A 7,472-nucleotide genomic window follows, 5' to 3' on the forward strand; every position below is an offset into this window, starting at 1 on the left:
AGATAAGATCCAGTGATCTGGAGCTAACAGAAACCTATAATGGAAACAAAAGCTAAAGGCAATTGGTTCATAGGAAACAGATACTATATACAAACAATAATGGAGGCTGAGCTTCAAAGATCACTTGTTAACAAAAGCATTGCTCATCCCTCAAAAGGTAAAACACCTAAACTGGGCTCCCCAGATCAATGTTTATAGCTTCTGACGATCAGTAGACATGAACAATTCCACTAACTACCCATCACTGGATCCTGATTCCTGTGGTTCTGGGATGGAGAAGACCTATCTGGGTGAGAATAGGAGCTAGACCCTGCTGCATCTAGGCATAGCCCTTAACATGGTCTTACCAGTGGTGGCTTGGTGATACACACCTGAATTGCTAGGTTAAGAGAACCAACCCTATAACCACCTGACAGGGAACGGAGCCTACTAGAAAAAAAACTTCCAGGTAAGATAAGCTTTCAAACAAAATTACAAAATACATAAGGAAATTTTCTGTCGTGGATGGTCAGCAGACCTAAGAATATATAGACTTCATAGATGAAGAACTAGAAGTCTATAGAATCTATAGATTCAACATACGAGGAATTAGAAATAATGTTGAATATAAAAATATGTTAAAGTAAGTACTTTGGAATCATCAAATAAGGAAAATCATTAAAGAGAAAATGAGAACAAGGGATTATTAATCAAGGACAGGCAGGTATTAAAACGATTCACCTAAAAACGTTGGAAATGGAAAGTGTACATACTGAAAAAAAAAATTGTAGCGGATAAGGTAAACTGTAGACTCGCCATCTGGGCCAAGACTAGAGTGAGGCAAGGGAGGCACCCAGGGTGCAAATTTCAGGAGGCAACTATTGTCAGGTACAGACCTTGAGCTTGCACAGCCCGAGAGTGAATGCCTCCTGAAACTGTGCACTCTGGGCACCATGTTCACATTACCCTTGTCCCAACTCTAGTGCATATGGCCGAAGAGAAAATTATGAGTAAGAAGATAAAACTGAAGGACTAATCTAGAAAACAGATAAAGAGTTTTAAAATACAAAAAGAGAAGTGGAGAGACATGGAGGAAAGCTCCAAAAATATCTCTTAAGAGTGGCAGAAGGAGAGAATAAAACAATAGAGAAGAAATATTTAGAGATAGCCTGAATATTTACCAGAATTAAGATATTAATCCTTCAATTGAAATAGTTTGTCTTTATGAGATCTTAAATGATTCATTATAAATTACTGAAAATATGAGTCCCCCAAATTCCTGATTGTCCCCTGACCCAGGCCAGTTTAATTGAGCTGAAAAATTCAATTTAATCTCTAGGCATTGGCACATTAAAAAGGATTGTGGATGGCACAGATGGATTATGTCCTGAATTTTACTTGTCTGACCAGTAAACATTTCTTGATCAAGTTTCCAGAATTCCGTTGCTTTGAGCAGCAGTGGCTCAACAATGACTTGACTGTCTCATCACTCAGTGGAGTTTGGGGGAAAGACTTTTGTTTGCAGCTAGTAGTTAGGAGTTAGGCTTGAGACATGTTTGGGAACCACATTATCTATAGGTCTGTCTTCCTTGCTACTGCATATGAAATATTTTCAGCCTCTTGTGCTTCTGTTTTTCTGCTTCCTCTGGCAAGGGAGATGTGTTTTGCTTAATAGACTACAACATAATAGCACAAATCCTTCAGGAGAGATAGTACTGCTTTAATCCTTAAAGCTGTTTGCTTTTCTTTGCTCCTTATCACAACTAAATATGTAGCTACAGTCAGGAAGCTGACCATTTTGGCCCAGCTGATGAACAGTTAAAGAAAGAGATGAGTCATTGCTTATTTTATGCTCAGTTTAGCCCTTATGCCAATTTAGGACTAGTAATGGGTGCAAAATTTATGTCCCCTTTTTAACGGGGTTCTTTATGACATTGCTGGTAAACAAAGTCACAGGTTATGAAGAGCTTTGGGGCAGGTGGAAATCCTTAGCATATGGGAGAGGGAGAATTTTGAATAAATAATTTGAATCAGACTTGCATGGCTCTTTGTTTATTTTCAGGTAATTAAAATGTTCTGGGTTTGGAGGAGAAATAATCTTTGGGAATTACTCATTTTAAATTAGAGGTTTGGCATCTCTTTTTAGGAGTGAGTAATTAATTTCTTCTGTGGTGTCTGTGTGCAAATAACACAACAAGAAAATAGCACAGAGCCTGCAGTTGAAATGTGCCTGGGAAGAACTGAAAAATGTCACATTGTAAATTGGGGCTTAGCAGATGCTAAGTCGAAAATCTTACATGGAAAACATAGAATTTAAATTAGGACGCTGAAAGGTTAGAGCAACATGCGTGTGTGTGTGTGTGTGTGTGTGTGTGTGTGTGTGTGTGTGCGTGCGCGCACGCATACGAGCATTGTGTGTATATGTGTTTGCATGAAAGAAAGACGAAGAGACAGAGAGATACAGAGATATAGAGGTTGAGAAACAGACAAAGAGTTAGGGGGATCAAAAAGAACAAGGAGACAAAGACAAAAACAGACGAGAGTTTGATTAAAAATCAGGAAACAACTAGTGAGAGAAAATTTGCCCGATCCTTATCAAAGCACAAATATAAGACATAAAATAAAGATTATCTATTATATGTTAGATGTATTATAGAATGTAAAAAATATACAATAGCATGAAGCATTTCTAAGCAGGAGAAATGGAATATGGAAAGAAGTAGGTTGGTCGTAGTTGTGTAATATGGTAGTGCAGAATTAAAGGGCAGCACATTTTAGGGTTAAGTAAGATTAACTAACTTCCCCAGTTAGATCCCAAGACCTTGCTCATGTGATCTGGGGTCCTCTTTGTGCAGGGCTTCAGTGAGTTTTATCCTGATGCAGCGGTGTGGTCTGAGGAGCCTCAAAATAACTTAGAGATTAACAAATATCTAATGTTCATCTTCCTAACTCATGCCATCTCAAATAGAAAATACATTGTAGATTGTATGCTAATTAGGAATACACTCATTCTGGACTAAGTTAATACAATAATCTTTATATTAGGATCTAGCTTTCACATTTCACAAATTGCTTTTCCATACAGCATCTGATTACATCTTTAAGACAAGCCCATGTTGAGAATCTATTATTGTTTTGCAGGCAAAGAAACTGCAGCACAAGAATGTTGAAATACTTGCCCAAGGCTACAGAGCTAGGAAATGGCTTTGAATTCAAGTTTAATATTTTTTCTACTGTGCCATGTGTCTGATTGCCTGCCATATGAAATGTTTTTTATATTCTGCATTTTGTTCAATTTTCTATTACAACTATGTTAACAAAACAATGCTAGAGTCCAGGTTTATAGAAAAATACCATATCTAATTTCTCTGTTGGAAAATAATGAAGATCCATAATAAATATGTGGGGTTTTTTTTTTTTTTTCAGTCACAACTTTTATAGAGGGCCATGAGATTTGGTGGGCTTATGTGTTAAAAATCATTTCTGCATTAATCACGTCAACATAATAGATTTTAGGAACGCTTTTCTGAGCTCCATTTAAGATAGTTTCTTGTTAGTATTGAATAAAGTGGTTTGACTTTCTGTCAAACTCCATCCAACCAGGAGCAGAATGACCAGTTCCCTGGCCAAACACGGAGCAAGGATGGGGGACTTGCCTTGTCTCTGGCTTGTTGCTGCAGTTGGAGGGACCGTGACCCAGAACATACTATGGGAAGAAGGCACCACATGTTTCCACCTCAAGAAGGTTAGTTTGGGAAATCAAAAGAACCTCATTTAATTTGAATCTTTCAGCTCTATAACCTCAAATTTTCCATTTGAGATTCAGAATTAGACTCAGAAACAGAGGTTTTGAGAGTCAAAAGGAAAATAAGGGAGACAGAGTCACTTTCAATTTGGGCCTACATTACACATCTTAAAGATGGAAATAATGGATGAAAGGCTGAGTAGATGAGTAAAAATAATGTTGCCCTCTTGTTTGGCATTGCCAGTTTCCCCTTATATTTATCCCATCGGTGGTTCTTTTACATTAATGAATATTAATGACAAATGAAATCAGATAAGTGTTTATCTCTTTGATTCAGTCAGGTATTCTTGAATAAAGTGCTCTCAAAGAAACAATCTTAATGAATTTCCTAAGGATAAAGCTTTGGCAGAGCCATCATTAACTCTGGCATCCAGGTCCCCTAAAAACGTTGTGCTTGCCACTGGATACTTCTTAGAGACAGAACTTCAGAAGGTTGGCAAATTCCATATATCTGAGGAATCTGCATCCATATTCTCCAGTGGGATGTATGAATGTCAAGGTGTCTCAGGCTTGACTTGCCAGAAAGCTGAATCAGGATGAATAAGTTGATGCTTTTCAAATTCAATAAACATTAATTTAATCTCAATTATTTACCTAGGTTTCTGCTAGGTGATTTGACAATTGCTTATCTTATAGGTGTTTAAAATGGCGTTATTGCCTCCATTGCACAGAGTGAGGACAAGGAGGCTCAGAGATGCACCTTTGTGATAGCTCACAGGTGGCAGAAGCAGGATTCTTTTGGACATGAAGCGCTCGCACTCTCTGTTACACCCCTGTGGGCACACCAGTCAGGGGACCCCACATGGTCTGTGACCAAAGGAGATCTGAGTCACTAGAGAACCTTTGCTTCTCCCAAAATTATTTTTCTAGAAGGCTGGGGAAGAAGTATTTCTAGCACTTGAACATCATGGCATTGGTTTTATAAACAGGCTTCTAAAATGAGGCCTGGGAGAGAGGTTTCTTATCGGGTGGGAGGAGAAATTGAAATCATTACAAAGTATGATATAAAATGCTCTCCAAAGAATGCTTCCAGGGGAAAAAGGGAATTGGTAGCTTATCTGACTTACTTACCCCAGTAGAAACCTGAGTTAAGAGCCATTTTATAGAGCTGTTTTTGGGTGTGGAAGGTCTTAATGTGTGATTTAAATAGCCAAAAAAGGAGGCAAGAGAGTTAACTCTGGGGAGAAAAAGGCCAAGAAACAAAAAAAAGCAATCAAATTGCTCCTTGGCTCAGCAATAAACATAATTTACATAGTCACAGTAATAACTGGTAAAACTCTACTGGGAAGATGGGGGAAGGAAGATGGATATGGTAATGGAGAGGAGGAGGTGATGTGAATGTTTCATCTGCAGTCCCTGGACTGTGAGTACGATTGCTGAGTAAAATGTCAGCCCCAGACAGTGAACAGCCTAGTCTCTAGATGACTCAGGAGACTGATTCTGTTTTGTTTTCTAGCACTTGAGGTCCTTCAATCCATAGAAAAGGGCTTATATTTTTAAACCTATATTCTAAAACTGGAAAAATGCCTCTAATATAATTTCATCCCAACATCAATTTTAGAAAACTAACCAAAGAGATTTTACTATGACGTTTTTTTTTTTTTTAATAAAAGAGTATTAGATTTTTAACTTATTGACATGGATAATAAAACTCCATTTTTACAAATCTGCTGGTTTTATCAACTTTTCGAAGTAGAAATTTGAATCAGGAAGTAATCAGCCTTGAGTTATGGAACAAGTTGCCTCTATGTAGGCAGGTCACTTCCTCTCCCTGGATGTCAGTTTTCTCATCTGTGGAATGGAGTTGAGCTCAAAATCTTTACAATTCCTTCTAGCATCACATTTATGGTGGCAGAAATGGAGACGCCCATGTATCTGCAGGCCTGGCCGCCTGACCTTAGTACTGATGGGAGTCTCCTGGTTCCCTGGGTATACATCCTTAGGTTCAGAGCTGGGCTTGTTTTCATGGGAGTACTCTCCAGCCCTGGCTGCTCCCAGCCAGATGAGCACAAGAATTCTTTAGCAGGCCTCTGAGGACAAGGGGGCCCAAAAATTTACAGCTGGGTTTCTATCACAGACATGAGTGTTGTGTAAGGGATGCTTGTGTCCCAGGAGGCTGACTTCCAGCAGCAGTTTTCTGGGGAATCAGCTTTTGTTGTTATCAGGGAAAACAGGCTAACAATATTCTTACATGTTCACACTTGGTCCTCCATCTGGACGAATGAGTAATCTTGCTTACAGAGAGTGTTTACAGAAGACAGCCAGTGAGAAGAGTCTCTTGTAGCCAGAGATAAACACAAAATGGCAAAAGGCAAAGCTTTTCAGAATTCCATCACCAGGCCAGGGGCCAACTGATGCTCCTGGGAATGCTTCCGCCTAAGAAACCAGGCGCCAGGTGCTTTCCCAGCCAAACTCTTTAACTGCCTGCATCCCACCCAGGGCTTGAAGAAGCAGTGTGGTCAGTGGGTATCTATAGTCTGTGCTCTATGGAGCCCAACCCTCTAACCTCCTATTATTTGAATTCCATGGCTAATTTTAGTATTGCATCCAAACTGTTTAACCAGGGAGAAGGGCTCCTTCTGGTGCTGTGGCCTGGGGCTTTAGAGAGCCAAGTCTCTTTCAGGTGTAGCATCACCTTGTTACTGATGCATAAGGGCTGGGGTTTTGGTTTGCAGGGTCATCTGCTGGGGGTGGGAGAAGACAGGTGGGACCCTAAGTGATAGTGGATGGAACATACCTACCCACTGGTCTAGGACCAGCCGTCTTGGCTAAAGACTTTGAAGTGAAGCCTCTAATTTGTTTTCCTTTTTATCTTTCACATTCATCTTCATTTCCCCTTCCTTATCCTCTCTGTGCTTCACCTAAGTAGGACTAATTCTTGCCCCCAGGTTCTCCTGGCATTTTCCCACATCTATACCTTTGCTTAGGTAGCTTCTGTACCTAGAGTGCCTGTATTTCCTTTTTTAGTCTCTAATGCTCTCCAAATATTAACTCTTCCAGGAGGTTTTTACAAACCATCCTTTCCCCATTTAGAAGACATGCCTCTTTACTCTGTGTGTTTCTGTGTAACCTTTAATTTCAGTGCTTCTGACAGTTGGAGTTTGTGTCAGGCAGCCGGCCTGATGTCTTGCCTCTCTCCCTTCATTTCCTACACTGGCTTCTAGCAGTTCTGCAAAATGACCACATTTAATTTCTACCTTTTGTGAAAGTTCTTTTACTTTATACATGTGGTTTCCCATGCCTGGAATGCTCTACCCTGCACCATCCCATCACACCTTTTTGCCTATGTAGTAGTTACTCATCTTTTGAGTGTCATCTTCAATATCACTTTATCATAGAAGCCTTTTTGAACCCCCAGACTAGCTCATGTCCACCTTTTATGTCCTCTCATAGGACCCTGTATTTCCCTTCATAGCATTTATCACTATTTTAATGTCTTACTTAATTCTGTGCCTATTTGCTTGATGACTAACCCCCAGGCAGGCTAGAATAAAAGAAAAGCTTTATAAAGATAGTACTATATTTTTCATGGTTTTCCCTGAATCCTCAGTTCCCAGTGTGATGTTTAGCATGTAGTAAATGGTCAAAAAATGTTCGCTGAATTAATAGATGTGCAAATTGTGTTTCTTCTACTTGAGTCTGAGTTCCCTCACAACAAGTGGCTGACCTCTGCTTCCAGAGCCAGGGT

This window comes from Pteropus alecto, unplaced genomic scaffold (assembly GCF_000325575.1).
Source record: "Pteropus alecto unplaced genomic scaffold, ASM32557v1 scaffold86, whole genome shotgun sequence".
Classification (NCBI taxonomy): Eukaryota; Metazoa; Chordata; class Mammalia; order Chiroptera; family Pteropodidae; genus Pteropus; species Pteropus alecto.